The sequence below is a fragment of the Lates calcarifer genome, linkage group LG10 (assembly GCF_001640805.2).
Source record: "Lates calcarifer isolate ASB-BC8 linkage group LG10, TLL_Latcal_v3, whole genome shotgun sequence".
NCBI lineage: Eukaryota > Metazoa > Chordata > Actinopteri > Centropomidae > Lates > Lates calcarifer.
The window spans coordinates 16,299,778-16,326,503 of record NC_066842.1 but is presented as its reverse complement, the minus strand read 5'-3'; the positions used below and the strand labels follow the sequence as shown (position 1 = coordinate 16,326,503).

General features: G+C 39.6%; 1 protein-coding gene across 1 annotated transcript in view; it reads left to right on the top strand.

The window, feature by feature from the left end:
- Positions 1-26,726, top strand: part of LOC108875364 (zinc finger protein 469) — a 172,090-nt gene that overhangs the window by 72,990 nt on the left and 72,374 nt on the right. The window contains exon 4 of the mRNA XM_018664235.2: positions 26,212-26,261. The gene's annotated coding sequence lies outside the window, so the exon portion shown is untranslated. The remainder of the gene's footprint in view (positions 1-26,211; positions 26,262-26,726) is intronic.

Sequence of the window (26,726 nt, the reverse complement as noted above, 5' to 3'; positions counted from 1 at the left end):
AATGTGCGTGCAAATATCCTGACAACTCATTTTTACTTCTCATTAATAAATGCAGCAGCTGTTTAATACATGTCTCTCAGTTCTGCCATTAATTTTAAAGAAATCAGTCTGTTTGACTGTAGTTACATCACACTTTACCACTGTCTGATTGATTATTGCTTATTACACTTACCAAAATGCTTAATATAATGCTCTTCATATATTTGTTTACTTTCTCACTGTTTCATTTTTTCAACAAGAACTCAACAAATGTATGAACACATGGACAATACAAAACAAGATATCCAACATTTAAAAAACCAGACAAAATAAATGATTTACTCTTATTTTAGAGTAAAATTTCACATTTTCTCTGCAATATTTAAATACATTTCTTAGGAAAGAAACAGTTAAAAATGAAAGGATCTGGTTTTTTTTTTTTTTTTTTTTTTACCATTTTCTCATGAAGACCTTCACTTCATAGAGTACATCATATGAGAACACTTTAAACACTGTACAATATATACTTTCCTTTTACACCCACTCCTACACACATACATACACACTTCCTGCTGTGTAAATATTCATGTTCATTCCGGTAAATTCTCATGTTATTTATCCTTTCTCTTTTCATTAATTTCACTTCAGTTTCTGGCAATTAGCATCTTTTAATGTCAATGGGATTTTATCACCTAGGAGAAAAAATCCAGGACTCAGGGCTCAGGACTGTGTGGGAGCCTAACCACTTGGAAAATGACACAGTGTGCCACAAAAAACACTGACTATCAAATGGAAATACAGACTTTCTTGTTTTCATTTTCATGTGTCTCTCTTTTCTTGTATTTCTCTTTTACTCCATTGCTTTCATGCTATTTCGTTTTTGAACATGTTTCTGGCAGCGGCTTGCTCTCTGACTGGAACAGATGTTGTGCTTGGATTGTGGTGGCATTGTTCTGGTGCGACTGCAACAGTATGTGTGAGTACATTCAGCGGTTGTGGTGAAAGTGAATCTTCCTCTCCACGGTTTCTCCTCCTTTGCGATTAGGACTAAAAGGGCAGGGTCATGGGAGGTGGTATCCAGCCCACCCTGTCTGTCTGTCCCAGTCAGTGTGAGGACCCAGCTCCAGACCCTGGATCATTCCATGTGTGGGTGTGGATATGCCTGCCTAAGTAAACACCTCCTGGCCAAATCACAGTGTACAGTATGGTCAGGAGGTGATGGTCAGTTGACTCTTTGATCATCGACTTATCTGGGATGCAGATGTTCCCTTTACTAGAAATTCGTCTGATCTGACAGAAAAACACATCCAGAGACTAAAAATAAAAGCAACTGAGATGATTCAGAAAAGATCTCTTACTGGCATCATGGGATTTAAAGGAATTGTTCAATAGTTTGGGAAATGTGCCTATTTTCTCTCTTGCCAAGAGTTGAATGAGAAGATCAACACCACTCTCAGGTCTCTATGCTGAATATGAATCTACCACCAGCAAATGGTTAGCTTAGTGCACCACCACATCTGAAATTTCTCTAATTAACACGTTGAATCTGTTTGTTTAATGCGTACAGTAAAACCACATGTTATAGCGCTATTATGAGAGGTTGTGCGCTGGACAGTTTCCTGACTACGTGCAGTTATTTCCTGGGGTATCAGCTGTTTTTGCCTCGCATTCATACATGTTACGTGTTTTTTGTACAGTCAAATCAGATATAATGTGTTAATTAGTGAGCTTTAGAGATGCTGATAGGCAGATTTGTTATCTTCAAACTAAACTCACTGTTACTGATGTTACCAGTCTATGCCACAAGCCAGTTGACTGCTGTCTGAGTGGTATCAATCTTCTTCTCTAACTCTGATTAAGGACACAAACACATGTAATTCCTCAAATGTGAGTCTATTTCTTTAAAATACTGTGGGATGTAGCAGAGACATTAAGGCAAAAAGGAAAAACCTGTTTGTAATGGCAGTGTGATAAACACTACAATAGCACTAAATAGACAGCAGCCATATAATCCATCATTCTGTATTTTTGTCTTTGTACTTTATTATTGTATGCAGAATGTCAGTCTATCCATGATTAGAACAGGGAGTACACCACAGCATCCACTGTACTTTGACTGCACTCAGATAGACCACAGACTATACAGTGTACTGTATGTGGTTTATAGAGAGCTGATTATAGCCTCTTTTACTATAAACCATGATAAACTCAAATTCAAAAGCTCTGAGGCCCCGTTTGACCAGATACGAGTATAGCTCTTTCAGTTCTCATGATAATGAAAAAACATTTGTCTTTACAGAAGGCGCAGTGGAAAGTGTGTAGATTACCGGTGGGATGCTTGGTGTGTTGGGTGATGAAGACAGGTTAAAGGGCACAGAGTTTAGTCTGAGCTTTAAGGTCCCTTTGTGAGATTTATTAGCAGCAGATAAGGCTGATAGCCATCTGTAGCCACACTCACTTTGCTCAGCAAGCCAGTGCTGATCTGCTGCCAAAGCACACAGAATGATACATTCCTTAATGTGTCTGGCAGGAGAGAAAGAGAGAGAGGGAGAGAGAGAGAGGTAGAGAGAGAGAGAACATGTGAGAGAGATTTGCAGGGGTCATGTTTATAAATCTGTTTTTCTTTTTCTTTCAGCCCACATCTCTATTTGCAGGTTAAAGGTGAGATATCTACTACTGGTGTATGCCCGCAGACAGCCAAATAAACTACCTCATTATCCCACAAGCCTGAGCCTTTATGGGGAGGGGGAGAGGAAGCCGTGAAAGGAAAGAAGTGGGGCATGATAGCATTTTAATCACAGCTAATAGTGAGGGTACTAATGAGAGTGTGGGTCTGTGAAAACAGCCCCCTGAGATCACTGGAGGTGACAAACCACTGTAGCAACAAATACACACTCTGCACATTCTGCATTACAAGAAGATAGTTATGACACCAGTTAATGGAGAAAATCCTATTTGTGTGTCACCTGCCAACACCTGATGTACAAACACACACACATACATTACACGTGTCTAAACACAATTACAAACTTACACACTTACATCTTGAAGTAATTGGCCTGTTACAGTGAAACCACCGGGCAATGGTCTGTGTTGTTGCCAGTAGATGTGGCTCGCTGTGAGTCTGCTCTCTGCTGGACAGATCTGCTATGATGTGAAGTGTACAGAGCAGGTAGTGGCCTTCTCTGCTGTCTCCCTCTTCTCTCAGCCCCTCTTTATTTTCTAAATATAGCAAACGACATTCATAAATGTCAGCTCGGCCGTTTATCTCAGCAACAAGCCTGTAATGAAGTCAAATAAAGACGCGGTCAAGGCCTTTCTTCCCAGGTTAGTTAAGGATTCCTGCATCCAAAGCCTGTTCTCGTCCAGAGAGAACATGAGATTCAGGATCTCAGCAATGATGTTGATTTCAAACAGCAGAATGAACTTTCCACCTCAGTAAACTTAATCCCAGACATACAGTATATATTTGCAGTTTTTCCTACATCTGCATCGCAAGTTGTGTTTCCAATTCCATAAAATGCTGTGCAGTTAATTTCATGTGATATTTAGTGGTACAGAAACCACTCAGACTTCATCGTGTTCTTAATCCCCCCCCCCCCCCGGGTTTGGATGTCTCTTCTGCAGATTACTGAAGTGGAGTAAGTAACATAATACTAGAATAAAAGAACCCCATGGATGTTTTTGATAGACTGTTTTTGAGAAATTGAACTTTACTGCTGCTGCTTTGGAGCAAACATTGATTTATATGTAAGACAGTTTATTTGTTGGCTACTCAATAGTTTGAAGACAAGCAAGTGAAATGCTCAAACTGTGGGAAAGGATCGCAATTTATACACTTATATTGACAAACCCATTAATAATACAATAAGAAGTAGCAATTTTATACACTTTGGAAGTGAGTGCTCAACTTACTATTGGTTATTTTATTGCTCTTGGATTAAAAACGCTCCCCTCGCCTCTAACCTTAACCTCCCACCGGCACTTGACCACACGGTATTCCTGCCTATCTAAAGCCTGGTGTATTTCGATGTGGTAGAGAGAGAAACAACAGGGACAATGGTGGGAAAGGGGATTATCATTGATAGGGATAAACCACCGCTTTCATGTGTCCCTCTTTCAGTCTGGGCCATAACAAAGTTTCCACCCACATGGAGTTTTTGATGCTATGTTTGCGGTGAAGTTGGAATCTGGGTCCATATAATCCGAACATTGGGTATTAGATTCACATAAAACAATACAAGTTGGAACCCTTCAGGCTTTTTCTAATGGATATGGTTGGCGGTGGGACAGAGCACAGCTGGGAGGGTTTTAAAAGTGGGCATTTAACAATGCAGCCTTAGACACTTTCTCCACTCTCCCCAAAAAGATTTTCATTAGTCTGCTTTGGAAAAATGTGGCAAATCGTTTTTGACAAATTTGCTGGGTCAGAATGTCAGTGCTTTTGTTAAGTCCACTGGAAACTATCACAGTCTCTAAACCATACGTAGTTTAATATCTATTATCATTTTTTAAAGTATGTCTGAGTCTCCTGGAAGCTTGAAAGGGAAAAACAAGGTTTATGGAGCACCAGGCTCTTCACTGTGGGACCTCATTACCACCATTCTTCCGCACTTTTTTTCTCGAATATGTCACTACATTTAGAAAAATTACACTTGTTATCCAAGAGTTTTATATCCTGCGTTTGAGAGTTTTTAAAATGTGTTTAAGTAAATGGTTCCCACTTGATGAGTGACTGTTAAACATAAAGAACAATATACAAATTATTGCCTTTTCTCATGGGGTGAGAAGGCTGTAATGCCAAATTATATTTGTCTCTCACACACACAACAGGGGAGTGGGTTTATAAGGGTTATTTGGCCTTGCTAATGGCCACACTACATGTGATGCACATAATGTTGAGGATGTGGGCTTCTTAGGCACAAAGAAAGACCACCATCGGTACACCACCTCCCAGGATGACACTGCTTTGACTTCCTGTGAGAATAGTATAATGACACACTAAATTAGACACACTAAAGACAATGTGAGTATGGAAGAAGGGGTGGAAAGATGTAATATTAGTGTCATACAATACTGCTGGGAACTGTGTTGTCATAAATTGTGTATTCTTCAGTCTTACTGCAACTGCTGTTGCTATGGAGCAAGGAAGTTGCAGTTGCATCAAATTTGGAACCATTCATTTTTGCATTTGGGAACAAAACACTCATTCAGCTCATTCACAGCTTCATGATCTTGAGTTTGAAAATGAATTGACTGAAATTACTGAATGTCACTAATGGACTTTTCTCCTTTCATTTGTGCTAATGACTTCCTATCAAAGAAACAGATGTTTTCAAACACAGTTCCCCAGCTTATGTGTTGAGGACGTTGGGCTGCAACTAATGATTATTTTCATTATCAGTTAGTTTCTCCAAAACAAAACAATAAAACTTAAAGAGTGAAGGAAAGGCATAGAGCATGGGTGAGAGAAAGAGAGACAGACAGACAGAGTTATATAGAGTTCAAACTGATGCTTGAACTCTCTGATGAGTAAAGCAGTAAAGGAAACAGGAAAAAGACGTGTAGAACACACAAGCACACTCTCACGCACACACGCGGTCCATTCTGAACCACAAGAAAACAAAAATGTCACCAGTTTTGAGAAGACTTAATGATCCCTCTAAGCATTAATGTCACATTCACATCATTCATCACTAGTATCTGTGATATTGTGTACATTCTTCATATAACACAGGCTGTTGTCCAGACAGGGGATATGTGGGAGAGAGAAGGCTTAAGGATGAGTTAGAAACAGACGGAAGATAAGGGGTTCACAAGGCAATGGCAAATGATGACTATGTTCGTTTTGGCTGAGAGATGGGTCAGTTACAGAGAATCTGCCATGCAGGAGTTCATGGCTATATGTTAAATCCTTTGTGAGTGAATTACTTCAAGTGCTTTATCTTTAAAAAAGACTTTTCAAGTACTTGGGCTGGGGTAAATCAAGTAAATGTATAACACATAAATATACACTCATTACATTACTTTCACACTTTACTTTGTCTTTCATAATTACTGATGTTGTTGCCAAAAATAAAAATAAAAAATAAAAAAGCTGCCTGTGTTGACCTGGAGCCACACAGATGTCTCATTCATTCATTCATAAAAAAGGATCTGGACACAGCAGGGGTGCATGCTTCTGTTTAGGGTTGAAAAAACAGAGACCAAAACTCTGGTGAGTTGAGAGGAGAGGAGTTGTTAAAGACACGATCTTTAATCAGTATCCACATAAGACAGACTTAATGGAGACATAGAGCAGAGGCTGTGGAAATAACATGACTAATATTAAAGTCAGCAGTGAAAGTGTTATAGCAGCACAAGCTCTTAAACAGTTGCTTTAGAGAGTAGGAGTGTACAGGCAGCTTTGAGTTTGCAGCATTGGACTGGGAAGTTAATATGCACTGTGTCTTGAGCCATTACAACAGCAAAACTGTACCTGCAGGACATAGGTTTCTCTGCTAATGTGTGTGCATGCGAGAGTGTGGACTTACTAATACCCAGCAGACCCTAGGGTGGAAAGAAGCCAGGGAGGGGCAGAGAGGAATTCAGGGCAGCAGAGATAGGGCGAAGGGGCTCCACTTTGTCGACAGGTGGACAGGTAGCAACAGAGGCCTCATTGTCTGTGGCTTAATCAGGCAGGCAGGTGTGCCGCTCAGCACTCGCCTCACCCCAGCAGCACAGCACACTCCTTGATTCCTTGCCTCTTCCCAGCCATCTCTCCCCCTCATACACTCTTATTGCTGCAGCTCAACGTGCCTGCAGTCATGGCTGGTAATATTAAGTTTGCTTTAATATTGATGTTATTGGAAAGGTTGCTACAGCATGAGGTATCAATTGAATGTGAGATTTGCCATGGACTCATACAGTCATGGAAATTAATGGACTGGTGTGGAGTACATAATAATTTTCAATTATGCACACATGATGGCGAAGTGGAATTTTTTGTTGCTGAAATAATATAGCCATGAAAGTGAGGGAGTGAGTAAAATTTATTTTACAAGATAAAACGTCAGGGAGAAATAAAGAAACAAAACCAAAGCAATTAATGCAGAGGGGAGAAAGAGAGTGGGGCTTACAGTGAGTGAGTGAGATATGGTTGTAGATATATTGCAGTTTAAGCAGGCGATTCTGGCAAGCCAGGTCCAGGTGGATAAATCTGTCAGCGGTGTGGCCAGGCTGCCTAGATCCAGGTTACTGTAGGACTTGACTCTGCTGCTCTCCAGCTGGCTTGGACCTCATCCAGACCCTCATACTATATCCTGGATCAGGTCCAAGCCTCTGGTGTGTCCTTACCCAGCCTCAGCCCACACCCCTGCCACTACCAGCCGGACGTCCTCTTGGCACTGTGCCTCTCAGCTATAGTCTAACTCTGTAGATGGTTCAGCTTCTGTCCACAGGTTCTCCTGCCTTCAGCATTTGTTGACATTGACGGAAAGTTTGCAAGCATAGTAATATTAATGATTCCTTAACTACACTTTTTCAGGAAATTGCAGGAATTACTATTCTGTTTCCTCTTGCCAGTTTCTGCAAATCTTTTTTCATCTCAAGCCTGTGCCCAAATATACTTACACAACCAAGGGAAGACCTGTGGGTGTTATAGACCAAAATAGAGAATGTAATATTGTAACTGCTTAATATAATTTAACTTTGTACTTTGTGAGGTATACCAGAAACTCGAAACAGTTTACCGCTATCCTCTGTTGAACAGCCTTGACATTATGTTTAGAGCCAAAGCAGGGTCGTGTCTTGGGGACTCTGGCTCTAGATTTTGGGATCGGTCGGTTAGAGTCTGGTCACACTCTTATTTAACCTGTGGTGAGGTTCTGGACCTTTTACTGTCCAAGTGACCACGAGGCCGCTCTGTGGCGCAGCTCATTGTGTTCTGGTGGTTTGCAGACCTTGGTCCTTGCATAGGGGATTTGACGGCAGCACTGTTGTTTGTCTGGCCGCGGCTGCACGCATGCTTTCAATCTGCAGGCTGTGTTTCAGAACAGTTAATGCTCTGTGGTAATTTGCATTTTATTTTGTTTCTGTCCCCAAACTTATCCAACAATGATGCAATGGAGAAGCAATGCTCCTATCACAGCCCATCAATTCAGAGTGTGTGAGTAGATGTTACAGGGATACGGCTCATTTGCAATGCAGAAAGGCCTCTTGTTTAGAGTATTATCTGAAAGAGAAGCCAGTTCTGCAAGAGTGTGTGAAGCTAAAAGGAGGTAGGCAATTCTCAACATGTTCATCTTACTCTCTCTTTACCTCCTGTGTTTCTATACATCTAAAGCTCTTTTCTCACAAGATTTTACTGAATGTTTAGCAATTTTCTCTTTTTGGTTGATGATACATTTTTGATTTAATTCCCATAAGTTTCATCTTATGCAAAAAGTATTTACGCATAAAATATTACTTGGTTTCTTGATTCTTTTTCTTGAATAGAGACCAGAATAATAATTATCTTCTTTGATTGTGTAAATAAAGTCAGCTGAGTTGAACTTATAGAAATTTTAGGCCATAAAAACAACACCCTGGCTGACCATCAGCAAATGTTGAGAGAGGGACTGATTTCCTTGTATGTTAAATGGAGTTGGCTTGAAATTACTATACTTTGAAAACAGGATTTGATTTTTTTTTTTTTAATTCAATTAAAGGAAATCAAATTTAATCTTTGTCCCTCGGTTGATACTATGCATGACGTACCTCAGTGATATTCAAAGACAGAGCTAACAGTAACACAACAGTTTCCTTTTTCTGGTGTGATAATCATTACCAGAATGACATAAATTACGTCTAAATTTTTTGTGCAAATTGCTTTTGCAGCTGAGTTTCATGAAAATGTACTCTCTTTGCGCAAAAGACAGCAATCAACTTAACATCACTCTTCCTGGTTAGAAAGTAGAAGTTGACTGCTGGTATCCGGTTGCAATTTGTATTTCTGCTCAGGGTATTTTTAGTTCTGTTTAGATCGACTGCCATCAGAGGTGTTCCCAAGTTTTCTACAGTGTACGCGAGCTGAGCAATAATATCTGGAAAAGCCATTGTTCGACAGGAGCCCCATCATTAAAAATGTGTGTCTCAGCATGTTTTGTGCAGCTCTCTTGCTCGCAGGGAGTTTGACAGTAGAAGTTATAAAACCAGAAAAGGGAGAAGATCTGATTTCTTTTCTCTATGCAGGCCTGACAGTACTGACAGTATTGACAGGCCTGACAGTATGACAGTAGTGTGAAACCTTACAGGGATCTCCAGGTGGTTCACTGAGCCATAACAATTCATGTCGGAAACATCTAATCCTCCTGGTGACACCAGCTCTGTGAGATGCAAGAAACTATCAGCTTCTGTCTTCACTCCTTGAATATCAATCACTACATTAGATGATGAGTGGCTGCTGTCATTCCGATTCAAACTGTTATTAACATTAATCTGTTATTGCAATGGTTTCCTTCCTGCTGTTGAATGCAGAGGAAATATGTCAGCGCTTGAGGGAATAATATTCAACCAGGCATTCCCTGGCTTGTAAGAATCGGTGGCTGTGATTCAGACAAATTGCTTGTTTTTTTTAAGGATTTTCACATTAGTCTATGTCAAACACAAACACAACATTGTAAGCAGAATAATACATATTCACTCTGCCCTCCTGATCAGTAAATACAACGCTAATACTCTGGGATAATCACTAAACTCTCTCACAAGTCACACCTACAAGGCTTTTCCAAGTTCTACAGTGGACCATTGAATCACACTTGAGTTTCTCTTGACCATATGGGACCCTGTATAATAAAATCAATAATAAATCCTTTGTATGTTAATAGACATATATTTGAGGTAGTACATAAGGTAATGATTTGTGAGATGTCAGCATGAGATGAAATTTTTGTTTTAACACATTTACATGTGTTCAACATTTGTCTTTACTATTGATTAAAAAGCATAAATATGCATTATGAACAAGTAATTATTACAACTTGTAAAACCTTGAAGCCTGAGAAGATGAGCCAGAAGTGACAAACATGCCACTACTTCATTAAATAATTGTTCTGTTTCATGTAGAAATGTCAATCTTAAAATTAGTCAGTCCAGTGTTGAATTATGCAACATTACTCAACCGTTACAGATAAAAGCTATTTCACCACTTTACTTTGGAAAAGGAAGAACTGGTGAATGTGCCAGCTCTTGACTTGCCGCAGGTGTTGCTAGTTGAGAATTACACTGTAAAAAAGAAAAAGTTGAGAAAACACAAAATTTCAAGGCAACAAACTTTCAAGTTAGGTGATTTAACTTAATTTCTTCAACTTAGGGTTTGAGTTTATCCAACTTAGAAATTCTACTCCTGTTAACTTGCTTTAACTTGAACTAACTTTCTTTATGTTGTTCCCACTTGGAATGTTTGGTTTATAGATGAGCATGCGGTCCTTTTTGTTTTTTAATCATTTATTTATTGTGTTACAGTGTGCTTATTGCTTATGAAAGCAACTACCAGCGGTCACCTCTGAGACACATGTATGAAGACATGTCACAGCCTCCATCATTTATTAACTATTAGAAAAAATAGGCAATTTTAAACTTAATGTAATGCATGCTGGGAAGTATATGCAAATAAGCTAACTGTGTTTCTAAATAACTTGAATTGATTATTTAAACAATCCATCCAACATTTTGTCAGCTGAACTCATGATTTTTAGAAAGTTATAGTTACACAATACAAACCTGAAGCTGACAAACATATCTAATTACACAAAAGTTTATTTAACACAACACATTATGAGATTTTATAGTGCAATAAAATTGGATAAAAAAGGATAAAGTAAACACAGAGTGATTTTTTTTTTCCTGTATTAAGATAAGTAAGGCTGTTGACAGCTAGATGTTTTCAGTGAAACAGTGAAGTGGAATATGTCACCTAACTTCCTCCCTTGCTAATTACCATGGCTGCTAACAACAAAGCGTAACTATGGGTGGTAGTAAGTTACTTGTGTAGATGACCTAGGGGCTTGTTTTTTTGTTTGTTTTTTTTTTTTTTTTTTTGCAGTGGACTGTCTCTACAGGAGGGATAAAACATGTGAGAAAAAACTAGGGAGTGACCTGATGCAGGATTAAGTCCTGAAAAAATTGATTCTGTAGGTTGAGCTGTACAGAAGTGTGCGCAGAGAGGTCATTTTGAAGAGAGGTTAAAAGAAAGTGATGTAGCAGCAGCTTGTGTTATTGGTACAATGTAATTAAATGTCAGCAGACTAACAGTAGGGTTTATTAAGTTGTTACGGGCATGTGTTAGCACCCTAAACAGAGCAACAAGGGCATCCCCTAGGAGTCTCTCCTCACCTGCAAAAAATGTATGTCTAGTACTCACTTTTGTTTTGCCTTAATTTAGTCCACCAATTACTGAAACCCAGCCATGAATTTTGGCATGCGAATGAACACAGCCTGCATGTACCACTGTATGTGTGCATGCATGTAAGTAACAACTTCCATCCACTGACCATGCATGACATTTAACAAAGCCTCCTTGTTTTTGTTTTTTTTAAATCTGCCTTTAACCTGTATTTTACATGAACTACTATTTCATATGCAATTAACTTTCCCCACAGCAAAGTATGTGACTGAGGAGAAGACTGATGGGGTTGATGAGAGGGAGTAATTGAATGGCTGAGTGAAAATGGGTAAGGGAAAGATAGAGTCGGTGAGTGAGGGAAACAAAGAAGCGGGTCAGGGAAAGTCACTGAATGTCAGCACATCCAAATCAGATGCTGGGCCCTCACCCATGACCTTGGCACAGTTGGATTTGCAGTTCTGAAAACAGTAAGTATGTTGGTGAAGGGAAGAGAGATGCTCTGTCGTAAAGCCACCGCTCACATGTCACTGTGATTTACTTTGTTATTTTTTCAGTGCAAAGAGTTCAGAAGGAGTTTAAACTGTCCTCCTGTTTAATTATAACACAAACATAAATATACACAATACACTTGTGCTTATTTTGTTGTTTTACTTTGGATATATTTAAATGAGCTACAGTACATTTTTCTGCAGTGTAACTGTTCTTATTTTGGCACGCTTCTCACCCTGTGTTGCGTGTGTGAATGTGTGTGAGCTCTTTTGTTGTTCTCCATTTATCTTCCCTGTGGTTTGGATTTGAAGTATTTATTGATGTGGGGTGTTGTTTGTAGTGTGTTTTTAGATTTAGACCTGTCAGAATGTAATATGTTTCTGTTGATATTTCTAGAGATATGTTGTTATTTTTAGTTGGAACGATCGAGTCATGGATGTTTTTTCGGCCCTGAGGACTGATTGTTAAGGTTTTTTGTGAGAGGCTCAGAGAGCACTTCTGTGTAAATGTTTGGCTGCTTTGTGGCTGTCCAGTTGTTATCATGCTACACTGCACCACATTTTTATGGAGCTTAAAAGTCACTGAAATCAAAAAAGACCTCTTCACCAATTTCACCCAATGTTTACTAATTTAAGATCTTAAACTTCTCAGACTCAGCTACAGGTCCATCATTACAACTGCATATTGTGCTGCCAAGCATTGTTCAAACTCACAGAACTTTATTTAAAATTCTAGCCAAGACCTTTAACTTTTTCATGACATCTTGAAGTGTGGGATACTTGAGCTTCAGAGAAGTATTGTCACAAACAGACAAAGAATATGCGCTGCTTTGCTTGTTTTGTTGACTTGCTTCTCTGCTTACACAGTTACCATTCTAAAGTTACCATGTAAATGAAAAAAAATAATTCCATTTAATCCTGTGTTCTTTGTGGTCACATTATGTCCATGACCAATTGTGGAAATAGTTTGAGCAATGACAATCACTGCATCCATGCTTGGGTGCCTTTCCATCTGGATTTTAATGTCGTTAAGTACCATCTGATAATAACCAAATCAGTTAAGCCAAGTAATATTGCCAGTTGTGAATGGTGTAAACGTCTACTTGATACTTATGAAAGCAAATGTTGTAAAATACCAACAAATTATTCAGCTGGATAAATAAATATTTCCAGATTGCAAATAGATTTTTAATACTGAAGCCAATTTTGCACATTTCCAAACAGTTTGATGAGCTCCCAGAATAATATTTCAGTAAACAAAGAAATAATTTGATGGTTGACATTTCTCTAATCAAAATATGGAACCATTTACACTGATCGAACAATGAAGCAGCTAACAAGGAGGCTTTTGAGAAACTCTGAAAAGCCCCCTGTTTCATTCAGGACTTTAAATTAAATAAACCGTTAAATTAAAGCAATCAGGCAAACACTGGACCAATAGATTTTGTTAATTTTGGCTTTGCTGCAAGGTTTTGGTTCTTAGAGGTCAAAGTGCCTTTAGACCTCGCCAATCTACATATTCATCCAACATTTTGTTGCATGCTTGCCATATTGTATTCCTCAAAGCTTTGAAAGCTGATAGTATGTTTGTTCACCACTGCTGGTCTTTCATACGTACAGTGCAGAATGTGTATGACCAAAATTTCCAATTTATGCTTTATATTTTACATGCTTATTGAAGCCCTTGGAGAGACATATTCATGGTTCTATGCAGAGGTTAGGTTTCAGCCTTTATTGCCTAGGTAAAGAAAACACCCTGAAGAATGTTTCAGGCCTGAATGATTGTCAGCTCTTACAGCGACGTGAAGACAAAACAGGAAGGCCCCTGATGGTTTTTTATTAGCAGGAATCACTAACAGAGCCAGAGACTCTGTCTTATAAAACATACTGAATAACCCTGCTCTGCTGTGATTGGTTGGCATGTTGCTCTGTGGTTTAATTTCTCATATGAATGAGGCCCTATGCTACTGTTCATATACAGAGATCCCATCATGTAGAGATTCTGATTACACCAGAGGTGTAGGAGTCTGAGGTGATGCATAATCCTCCGATGTGTACTGGCAACTGTTTTGCCAGTTTGTATTTCAATGGTGGTATTATTTCACTATGTGTGCCGCTGTTTGTTTTGGCAAAGGTTTACCAGTTGATTCCTCTGTGCAGGACGCTGCCTGTTTGGGATTGTTTGGCATTAGAATTCACTCAGTTGCCTGACAGACAGGTGATGCTAAACAAGCTAAAAAGAGAAGCTAAACAAGGCCAACATGGGCAGCTGTCCAATGCCACAGCTGGACCAGGGACTGTGCTCTGTATGGACATGAGTCACAGCACAGCCTGGTGCTGATGGTGAGCTAATAGGAACATTATTGGGATGTTCAAGCACACTGATGGGATTTTAAGCAGCAGGATGAGCTCAAGTTGCCACTATGTCTCTGCTATCCCTTCATTTTCTAGTGGTCAAGACAATTTAGATTTAATAGGAGATACTGAAAGGATAATAGTTATGTCTATACAGCCAAAATTTAAATGATTCTCTGCTGCTGCTTCAGACGGCAGCGTGACATGGCTGTTCAGTGCAATCATTAAAAATACAATTCTTGAACTAATGTACACAGGTTATTGACATTGCCAAATTTTCCGGTAGCGTGCAGTAGGAAAATGGCTTAGGAAGACACAAAAGCACATAGTCAACACAGTCTCCTAAAATTTGTGATGTCTTTTTTACTTAAAGCAAGTTGTGTTAAAATGTAAAGAGACATCCAAAATCCCATATTGTAAGTATTGTTCCATCTGCTGAGCACTTGTCTGGAGCAATGACAGGATGTTTTCAAGAGGTATGGAATTCATTACACAAATCAAGCACATGATATCTTTAAGTTTTAATTATTGTCAGTAATTTAAAGTGGGTGGCATTAGTCATAATCAATGAACTATAGAGCTTTGACCGCTCAGCGACTGGTGAGCTACATTGTGGCCATCATTTCTGAGAGAGAGTGATCTAAATGACATTAGCTGTATTTAATCTAATTTGCAGTCATTTGTTGAAGTTAAACTCTGGGTATGTGGAAAGAAAATATTTAAAGTGATAACAGGTAGCCTGCTGTCTCTGCTCATTTTTCATCTCAATTTCATTGGGTGTTGAGCCAAGACACACACATCAGCCACTCTGCCTGACTGAATAAGAAATCCACCCCGACCTGAATTCACTACCAGGGTTCTCACACTCCTGGAAAATCAGGAAAAGTCATGTCATTTTAAATTTGTATTTTCCAGGCCTGGAATGATATGAGAAATTATCATATGTAGAAAAGCTTTGGAAAAGCTATACAGTTTAATTGTTCTCTTCTTGAATGCTGTTCAATCTCACAAAAACACATGTGGCTTGTTTGAAATAGTGCAGACGTGTTGGAGGAAAATGCTTTTGGTTGCACAATGATTTTGCAGTTTTTTTGTTGTTTTTTGACAGAGGTAAAATAATATATAACATGTCACATACACACAACAGATCAAGGCCTTCCTACAAACACAGTCCTACCAGAGTGCCATGAGTAGGTGATGAAATCCCATGTTAGGAGGCAGGAGGTCATGCTTGTTATTTTTGAGTGGATCAGTCCCAGTGTTACTGAGGCCTTACTGATGTCTTTTATATAGTGCAGACAGGTCCCCCTGGTTTTACAAGAGCCCTAAGCACCAAGACTGCAGTCGTCAGCTCAACCTTTCCAGAACTGTGGGCCTCTGAGACGGGACCTGTGAGGGCCTCACAGGTTGCTGAAATTAAGAATTAGGGTATAGATTAGTTTTCCTGATAACTACAAATATTTATTTCTCTGCATGGAATTGATGGTGTAATTGACAGTGAGCAGATTCACTATTAACAAAGAGCCTGTGTTGGACAAGGTGGGTTTTCCCAATTTTGAGCAGAGCCATTATAGATCCCATAGACGTCTGGTAATTAGGATAAACTTCATGCAAAGACAGAATGAAGGCATCAATTAAATTTTCTGTCTCCAAAAACATTATTAAAATTGACAGATGAGAGTTCTTAGAAATAAAACCTTACAAATGCAACACAATGACTTACTAACTTACTAACACATTCATACAGTGCACTTCAGGAAATCAACATCTCAACCTTCACCTCCTTTGGAAAAGGATTTTATAGGAATAGAATAAGTATAGCTAAATAAAATAAATCCTGTAATGAGAAAATCAAATGTCTTAAAAATTGTTTGGTGGTTCAGTCAGTGTTGGCCATCATGGCAGACATTTTGACTTGTCAAAGTAGGAAAAAGCACAGGTGTTACTAATAACATGAAGGTTCTGTTCTGTTCAAGTGTTCCAGTGAGCCATGACAGTAGGACAGTGAGCCAACATGCACAATACCAGGACCCTGAAGCAGCTAAATGGAATTCAGCCATTGTGAAGTTTATTATTTACACCTGTGTTTTTCCTACTGTGACATGTCAAAATATCGTCTGTGAAAAAGGCTGTGACATGAGACATAAATCCTTTGTTCATGCACCTTCTTCCAGCAGTGTTTTTTTTTTTTTTTTTGTCTGTTTCTTGATCTGTTTTTGTGACAGCATTTACTTTACTTCATCTGTGTCTTCCACTAAGTATGCCTATTGTGTCCTCATATTATTTTTCTGCCAGTAGAAATAACATAAACATTGCAAGTTGTACAATAAGCCACTTGTCATGCAACAAATGTAGTGTGATGCCTAGCAACTTGAATTGCAGTCTAAGTTACTGTGAATTTCATTGCTGCAGCCTGTGTTAACTTTGTATATTACAGTGACTCAAAACACAAACATTGAATCTGGTGAGATGAAATGAATCACCTGCTTTAATTAAACTTGACGTGTTCAGCTGCAAGCAAAGAAAAGGAAAACAAAGCAGAAATTCTTCCTCCTCTCAGTTCCAGGAATACATTTGACAGTTGTTAGTTACCTTCTCTGCATCTCAGCCAATCTGCTGCCAAGGGGATGGGGGGGCTAGACTCTGATGACAATGATGACATCACTAATACACAAAAATTATGATACAACTAAAGATTAATCCAGTCATCTCCACTATCTAAATGACTGGCTTGTCCTTCTGCAACCGATCACATGCTGGCTACATTTAACAGCCCTTAAATCATCTAAATTATGGCCTGGCATGATGCACAGTGGCAAGACACTACAACCAGCTCTAACTCTGCTCTCATTCCCTTTAGACACACTATGGGGTGATGAGCTGATTAAATGGGATTTGAGTGTTTCCCAGCTGCAGTTGCCAGTTCAGTTCCTTTCCTCTGATTTCTTACAGTACATACCTGTCACCACATCATAACAAATTTGGCTCTCCCTAACAAGGAAGATAATATCTAATAGCTTCTGCTACAAACCTGAGTGTGCTTGATAGTGTAACCAGAGGCACCGATGCTATCAGGTGCTACAGTGGAAAAGACTCAATATTTTGGCAAGGGTTTAAAGAATATGCAGTGTTCCCATATGCCGCATATCCTGTCTATATGCTCATCAGCTATTTTAATACCTTTAATGTTTTAAATTAACCACACACCCCTGCTTATGTAATACAGTGCACATCCAAACACACACACACACACACACACACACACACACACACACACAAAATAATTGCCTGAGTCCTTGTTGATTACAGTGTGCTGAATGTGGCAGAGGTAGTAGTTGTCTGGCCTTTGTCCTGCTTTGAGGTAGCGGCATCGCTGGAATTGTGGGTGGGCTTGCAAGATTGTCATGCTTGGCAGATGGTAATTTGGGGTTGAGTCTGTGGTTAGTATTGGGGTAAGGATATAACTTATGGCTGGTGTTGGTTTGACTGGGCAGAAGCAAAGTAGGGAATGGTAGCTCAGGCCCTCTCTCTGACTGTCTACTGCAGATTAGAAAACTGTGGTTTCCTCCTCTTGTCACTCCATCCTTTATTCAATGTTCCTGATTTCGTTTGTGTTCCTGGGTATTTTCAGAGGAAATGGGAAAGTGGGAAGGACATAAAACAAATGATAGAAGATACTAAGACGCAGACAGAAAGAGAGACAGAGGGGTAGAGAGGAGGGAACAGGACAGGGCAGGAACCAGTGTTTGAAGTTAAACAAAACTGGTCCGTATCCTGAGGAAGTGACTGTTGCCAAAGACAGGGATAAAGACAGGACTGTTCCTCATGGTCTGTGAGTGCACATGATTACATGTGTACTGTGTGTGTGTGTGTGTGTGTGTGTGTATGTGTGTGTGTGTGTGTCTTCACATGCATTAGGGTGTTTCTGTTTGGTAATACCACAATCCAGCAACACAAACCCCCATGTTTTATTATCTAGCAAAGGCTCATTTTCACTTCTCGTGCTTCTCTTCGTAGTCGCATCATGCCCTCTGCTTAGCCCTCCACTTTGCCCCGAGGGTAATAAATTAAGCTCTCTAAAAGTCTGCATTTACTGCTCGTCTGCTCAAAACCCAAAGGGGTGTTTTCCTTTTCCCTGGGTCCATAAATGAGGAGTTGATTGGGTGCTAACAAGGAACACTTTATGGATTTCAGATAACATCACTGTGCCTGAGTAATAGTGGTTCAGGGTCCCCAGAGTCACATTGGTTTGAATAATTTGAGATGCAGTGTGAGTGTGGGAAATAGTCTCATGACTTCTATCTCTGTCAGGACCAATTTTAGATCTTGAGAGCGAGGACATTTTTGGAAAGTGAGGATTTTAGCCATTTTTACTTCTTCAAAGAGCTGTTTGAGGTTTACATAGAAATTAGGTTTAGGTTAATGGTAGGGCAAGGCTATGGTTGTGTGGTTAAGATTAGGATTGAGAGATGGGAATGGGTGATGTCCATGACTGTCCTCACGTGTTTAGAAAGATGTGTGTGTTGGTTTGTCAGCATGGTAGCACAAGATCATGGAGTTCAAAAATCTCCTCTCCTGTACATCCTAACAAGATGTATGAGCTCAGATGTAAATGTGTGCTTGTGGTTCGAGGTGTATTTACATGCATGTGTGTATGTAAACAAATACTTATGGTGGGATGCTGAGGGTGTGCAGAGTGGTATTAGCTTTGCCGTAATGACACACAGTGGTGGAATCCCACAGCCACTCAGACAAAACTCTTCCTGCTCGGGGCACAACACAGATTACGCATTAGTGTGATTGTGGGGTGTGTATGCACTCCCACCTCGGTCAGCAGTAGTCTAGACTCTCTAACAGCCCTGCTGTTGAATGGCTAATCAACGTAGCTGATGAAGCGGTGGAAATAAAAGAGGTCACACAGGAGATTTAAGAATGAGAGACCATTTAAAAAAAAAAAAAACACTCCTGAAAGAAAGAGCTGTGGAGAGGCCAATGAGGCATGCAACAACTGGCTACATTACATATGCGCTAAAGATTATCTGTCTTGGAATGATTATAGACTTCCCTGTAGATATTCAAATAGGGATCAGTGCGGTTTTGGTATGATGTGAGTGGTGAAACCGGCAAGATGGTTGTCCAACAGGACGTGACTTTCAAACAACCAGCAAAAACATTTTCCAACTGAATTAAAGGGCTTCTGCCCTCTCAGCAGATAGCATGATGTATATGCCCTAGGCCAACTGCCAATCAGTATTGATTCTTCCCTCTTGTTCTCAAAAGTCCTTTGTTTTCTGGGAGCTGTCAGAGGGACTTCATGCAGGTTTTGGAGAGCTTTCAAACCTAGGACCACATGCCTGACAGGCTGGATAAGAGGAAAATGATTTCTCAAAACCACATCTGATAGCTGAATGCACATCTGCTTAATAGCAAGAATATTGCATGTGTAATGTATTTGTGCGCATGGAAACTATATGCATGAATGTATTTCTCTGTCTCTGCCTCTCTATTTGTCTCTGTGTTCAGTTATATAAGAACTATCTTTGGTTTAACCTTTCTCTCAACGTGTTTTTTCCTCACTGTGGAGGCTTTCCTGTCTGTTGTGACTCACAGACTTGGAGAGGATGATAGATAATGTCCTGTGTGTGTTTAGTAATTAGGCATTCCAGCCAAACTGTTGCTCATTCATAGAAAAGTAGCTTTTCTGACCCACTTTTTGGTCAGCATGTATAAACTTCTTGGGCACATATTTATGGGCATAGACATTTTCTTTGGCACCGGATAACTATAATGTTTTTAGTGTGTGTGTTTTTTGTTCAGAAAATCACTTTTCATTCTCATGTGCCCTGAGAGATTTGTCCGTTTTGCTATTTGTCTGACAGACACAAGGTCTCCACCTGAATCTCTGGCTAATATGGAGAGCTCAGCTGTTAATAAGCTGAGTGTAATGCAGTCGCACACACCTGTTAAGATGCATGGATATCTGTTGTCTTGGGGAATATTTAGCACAGAGACAGATGGACAGTGACATCCAGGGACTGACCAGTGACGAGTAGACAACAGTATATCAGTATTTTTGTTCTGATCTGCGCCTGGCTGGAGCAGTAGTGCAGTCTGGCTTTTACTCTGTGTTCATGATTTCGGCTGTGTGGGTTGTGTGTGTTTATGTCTGGACAACAGCAGGGCCCAGAGGCTCAAGCGTGATAGAGAGGTTAACCAAAGCATAGCCAGAGGGCTGGAGTCTGGGTTTGTGGACTTAAGTGTTTTGATGGTTTTTGTTATCTGGACTAAGAGCCTGAAAGCTCACGGGATGCAGCCGGGCCCCTGCTGGGGTATATGTGCTGTGAGGCCTGTTTGCCTATGTATATGACGTGGGGAAGTGTCTTGAACAGTTAAAAGGTGTTGGGGAGCTCCAGAAGAACATAAAAACTTTAAAAAACATTAGCAAATACCCTTCTGGAAGTGTTTAGACCCCAGTCTGTTTTCACTCTGCGCAATAAGCAGAAACACACAGAAACAGATATGCAGTGGCGTGAATATGCCTAGGAAGTTGAGGGCATCAGACTGTCTGCATTAAAGGTATAATGAGAAGTGTGTGTGAAAGAGAATATTGGAACAAGTCAAGAATGGCATCAGTGGTCCATGCATCTGATTCTGCTGGTCCACATGGGGTGCTAATGTAATACAAAGATCATGGCTAGACCATGCTGATGGGAAACCTGTGGACTATTAAAAGCCAGCAATTCTCCAGACAGTGGTGAGTCACTGGTGGTTGATTTGAAGGTTAACAGTAACCATTCCTTGTGAGTCAAGCATATCTAGCTTTGCTTGGGTGAGACTTTTGTCAATAGTGCAACAGAGTTATTGGGAAAGTCTGTAAAATTTGTGGTAGTGTGTGTCTTTTGATATGTGCCTTTGTATACAGCACATGCTGTTTTATGTGAGTCACCATCCCTCATGGCGGTGACGACGGGACATTTGTTTTTGATGCTACATTTGACCGGGAAAGGCACAGATTGTACAGATTCTGCTTTCTGCTCTCGATGAGAGAACAGAGGGAGGGTGGGACTGAAAAACTGGCTGTGTGAATGAGAAATGGGGACATCTGGTGTGGTTGTTTATTTACCCAGCAAGGAAGTGACAAAACAGTTTTATTTCATCTGTTGGCTTTACTGGTTTATTTGTTCAATCAATACTTTAATCCCATTCCTCTTTCTTTGTACCACTGTTTTCCTTTTTCCATTCCAGTTTGCTTTTGAAAAGTCTGAAGGCTGAATAAACGCACTGCACATACATAAGGAAACAGTATATAGTATAGTGTTTTTGGGACAGTGAGACACAGGGCTGATACCTTTTAATGAGTCACTTAACATTAGAGATGAGTCAAATGCCTGAAACACTGCCTGGATTAAGTATATGAAAGAGACATACCAACTATATCAGATGCAGGTTGACAGCAAAGTATTGTGGTGAGGGTATGGAGCTCACAGTGGGTGGTGGTTGTACCTTTATCTTTAATGATCCTGATTAACTCCCTAAATTATGTCAGTGAGTGAGTAAAGGTTTTGCTCACTTAATCATTACCAAATCCTTGCCTGAGGCTTTTGGGAAATACACTGATCATCTTTACAAGAGTTAGATTAGAAGATTGATACCACCCTCACATCTGTATAGTAAGTATTAAGTTAGAGTCGGCAGAGGATTAGCTTAATTTTGCATAAAGACTGGAAGCAGTGGGAATCAGCAAGCCTGGCACTCTTAAGTTCAGAAACATGCCTACCAACACCTCTAAAATTTACTGGCTAAATCTGACCCTTGTTTGTTTAATGAGTACACAAACAAAAATCTAACTGATGACGATGGAGTGCTGTAAAGTTTTTCCCATTCCTTAACTCTAGTGTTATTTAGCTGTACTAGTGGTTCCAAACTTGGGGGTTGCACTCCCCAAGTACGATCATTCTTCAGTTGAATTGTGCACAACCGTACACCAAACTATGACAAGAGATCACACATAGGCACTAATGTGCTGACCTAATCCTCTAGGCCCTGATATACTCTAAAATCGACATGCATATGGACAATAGTGCAGCCAGCCAAACACACATGGTTCTGTTTATACTACTTTATGTGTCTGCATAGGTGGACACATCCATATACTGTATGTGCACACATGCAGTCATACTTTCTGCTACATATGTGCACAGATGCTGGTGGATATGGAGATGACAAAATTTAATGTCATTTTAGTTCTACCCTAACCATATATGGTTATTTTTAATTGCCTTACCTACAGTAATCTCTCCAGACCTCTGAATCGCTGCCCATATCTCAGATTTGCTCTTTGGGTCCAATATATCTTGTAGTAATCTAGTCTTGTGATAATGGATGGCTGCCTCTCCAGTCATAGACCTTAACTGCAGCAGACATTTTGAGTTGCCATAGTGGGAAAAGCACAGGTGGAACTAATAACATTAATGATGACTCCATTTCATTGTAGTGTCCCAGTTAGGCACGTCTGCTAGCCAGCATGGACAGATCCAGGGCCCAGATACTGACAAACCTAAATAAAGTGCAGCCACTATTAATGTTATTTGTTACACCTGTGCTTTTCCTGCTATGACATATTGGAGTGTCTGCTGCAGAAAAGGCATTAAGTCACATAATCCTGTTGTTGTGAAAAAACATGATGTTGGCATAATGTCTCTCCTCAACATGAAATATGAGTTTCAAAGTTCATGCTCTTCATAGTGAGAGTGGCTGTGTTGCCTTGCAGAAACATAAATCTAGCATAACAAATGAGACAAAGAGGAGTAATTAGACTCCTCTGAATAGAGTGGTTATCCAAATCTTCTCATGATATCAGCTGAGTGGAAAACATGTACAGCTGTTACACAGTCTGTTGATCTGTTTTTTTTTTTTCCTCTACTTTTTTTGCCTGGGTTCCACGTCTTTGTGCTCAGCCGTGAACTCTGAGAGTCCCCCAGCTCTCACACTGACTGTTTAGATTGAGTATAGCACTATTTGGCCTTCACAATGCAGCCGCACTCCAGCAGGGCATTCCCCTGCCGAATTCATTGAGAAATGTTTACCTTCACGCCCTAACATGCTGGGGTGGTCCCAGAGCATGGGGTTAATGGGCATAAGTTGCAAGTGCTCAGTTCTGTGTATACTCAGATGTAAACTCAAAAACACAGAGGTGCGGAGGTGTAATATCAAATTTATGCAGCAAACACTATACATGTGCAAAAAGCATAAAACCAAGGCCACATTTAAGACTAATATATGGCTATTAGTGCACATTGTTTTACCTTTCACTGGTTATAATTCATATGGAACCTCTGGTATGTGATACAATATGTGGCACAGATGTTTGAAGATCTCCCCTGAACAAACTCATTTCTTATGTCTTACTGTGTGTGAGTGTTTGGCTTGTATTTCTGAGAATGTATTTGAATCTACCACACAGATATAAATCACACTTGATTACACACACTATGATTTACACTGGTATTGTATTTCTGTGATTTACTCTTTGTAAAGAGCAGTCTGTTTTTATACAGAATGAGTCTATACATAACTTCAGATTGTAATTAAAAAAACATTAATGTTTCATTGCTTGTTACTGTTTTATTTGTGCTGTGATTTAGGTTGTGTTAACTCAGAGCTTTTTAAAGAATATAATTTGACGTTTATACAACAGGGTACTTTTTAAACATCTTTATCAGTAATCTTGTCTTCTTGATTGTATTTATGTTAATATCTGAACCAAAACTAGTATAAATGACCTGGCAGAGGTCTAGAATCTTCTAATTAAATGGAACAGTTAAACTGGCTTTTGTCAACCTTGCGCCTGGGAACTTTCTCCCAAGGTTAATAAAAGGCGGATAAAAAAATGTGACAAAATCTTCTGAAATTCTATTCACAGATGGCTCGAGAGTTGTGTTCTCATTTCTCATATGTTGCTTTTGATGAATAGATACAGTTGGACTCATGCTTTTGTTTAGGAGATGATGTTGTGGCCGCTTTTTACAGAGTTCGCGTGGATCTGCTTGATTCATGTCTGAGATGAAATATATAGTGTGTCTGTGTCTGTGCGTCTGTACACATGTATTATTGGCTTTGATGTTTTTTAAATCTGTGTGAATTCCTCCTTGTTTACCGTTTGGTATTAGTAAGCATCCTGCGTTGGTGGATGATCAACTCTTTGATGAGTCTCATGGGGGCGGTGATATAGCTGTGTGAGTCATGGGAATGCATGGGTTGTGATGCCCAACCTTAGTCAGCAATCACTGACAAAAAGGGAGACTCTTATTCTCTGCAGGGTTGCTGACCTCACTTCCACTCACCAATGAAATGTGAATTATGTTACCATTGCAAATACACAGCCTAACATAAACAGCCTTGCAAGTTCTCACAGACACAGCACACATCAGTGCATTACTCATAGTCCTCTTTCTGCTAACTTCTTTTGTTCTTTGCGTCTTTTTCTTTTATTCTCTTTAACTCTGTTCAGGTTGAGGCCACATGTGCACTGGCGGAGCTTTGAACCTGTGTAGGATTAAGCATGTCTGTCTGTCTGCCTGGATTCATCTGAAAACAGAGCATGGCACTGCTGGGGCATATGACTTTTTCTGCTTCTCAGTCAAAACTAGTTTTTCCTTCCAAAATGAATTTGCAAATAAAGATAACTTTAGTTTAAAAAAACACATGAATGGAGTTAAATAAAACTTTGATAACATTTCCTCACAATAAAGAATTGAAACAACTAAATGTATGTATTTACATACATACTATGTGTAAGTAGTGATGTTCAAATTTGCAATGGAATTCAGCAAGGGAGTCAGTAATGAATTGTTTATCATCCACCACAATGTTAAAAACATGAGATTGCAATCAGCACTTAATGCACTATTTAAGAGGCACTGTAATGTATTCATTTTAGTAATGCAATATTTCCTGAATTGGTTTATCTTTAATTAAGGCATTACGTTTCCAGTTTGTTGTCTGTCTGTACCATTTTCATGAACACAATATCTCAGTAAAGTCTTGAGGGATACCCTTCAGATTTGGCAGTACCATTCACTTAGACTCAAGGCTGAACTGCTCACGAAACTTTTTGACTTTTTGAAAGTGATATCTCAAGATTGCCTCAAAAGAATTTCTTCAAAATTGTCACAAACATTCACTTGGACAGCTATGAACTGATTGGGTTTTGGTGGTCAAAGGTCAAGGTCACAAAACACATAACTTAAGAATTCACACACTAATTAACTGCAACTGGACTGATTGGCAGAAGCGTACAACCACGAGGCTGTAATTCTCGTCTGCATTCAGCCAGGATGAAATGTGATGAATACCACCTGTCATAAAAGCACAATCCCAATCTGTCCATGACTAATCAATTCTGAGAGGCTTTTTATTTTAGTTATGGGTGTATTTTCTTTTTTCTGATGTGTTGCCAGTTTATTTCAACTCGTGATGGAAACACACCTAATTTCTGGTGAATTTCTTACAACAACTTTGACTGCTTGCATGAATTTGGATTTACTTTAGATCTTCATCTGTGTCTCTTCTGCATACTTCACAGACTGCAGAGGACAAAGGTGTACCGTTTCCATTCAGACCTCTTTATATATAATTTTCCTGTCCTTTAACCACGTTGCCAGGTCTAGCGGAACAGAGTGAGAAATATAGTTCACTCCAAGCTGTGTAATTCTTTCCAGGAGGTGAAAGAAGGCCTGTGGTGGTAAACCTCTCATAGTTTTAGAGAGAATAAACAGTAAACATTGAGAAGAAATAAATAAAGCTGTAATAAAAACACTATAGAGGAAGTTTTAATTATGTGCTTTTTGTTTTTTATTTCCAACTGAAAGTGGAAAACTGCTCTGATATCAAAGGCAAACACTAAGGAAAACAAAAATATAGAGTTCACAAAATAACCCCCAAAATACCCTGACTCCTTTTCCAAGACCACAGATTGACATTTTATGAACCGTATTTACCATAATCTACTCTCTCTTTTGTTTATAGGTGGCATTTCTTTTCAAACAAAGGCTGACTAACATATGACGCCATCAACAGTAAGTATAACACACTTTTTCTAGCACTTTTATAACAACCATAGATTCACAAAATGACAGTACGTGCAATATGGCAATAGGAGAAACCGAGTGACACAGGCCCTCACTTAGAACAGTTTACCATATGTTTTTTGTTGTACATGTATTCTCAAGTTTGATATTCCCCAGTGTTTGATACAAGAATTTGTCTCCTGGGTGAAAATTTGCCAGCATCTCTTAGTCTATCTCTCCCACATGTTAACGCCCATCCCTGACCACAGCCAATAGGGGATAATGCATGGTTGACACTTTGCCCCTCCCTGTGAGATGTAAATCTTGTTTTTCTCTGCTGACCACCACGCTCCCAGGAAAAGACAACAGCCTTCCAAATGACACGGTTGTAGACTTCCGATTACAGCCCTGTCACTTACTCTACCGACGTGTAAACACATGATGGAGAGACAGGCAAGGTGAGAGAGACAGTGA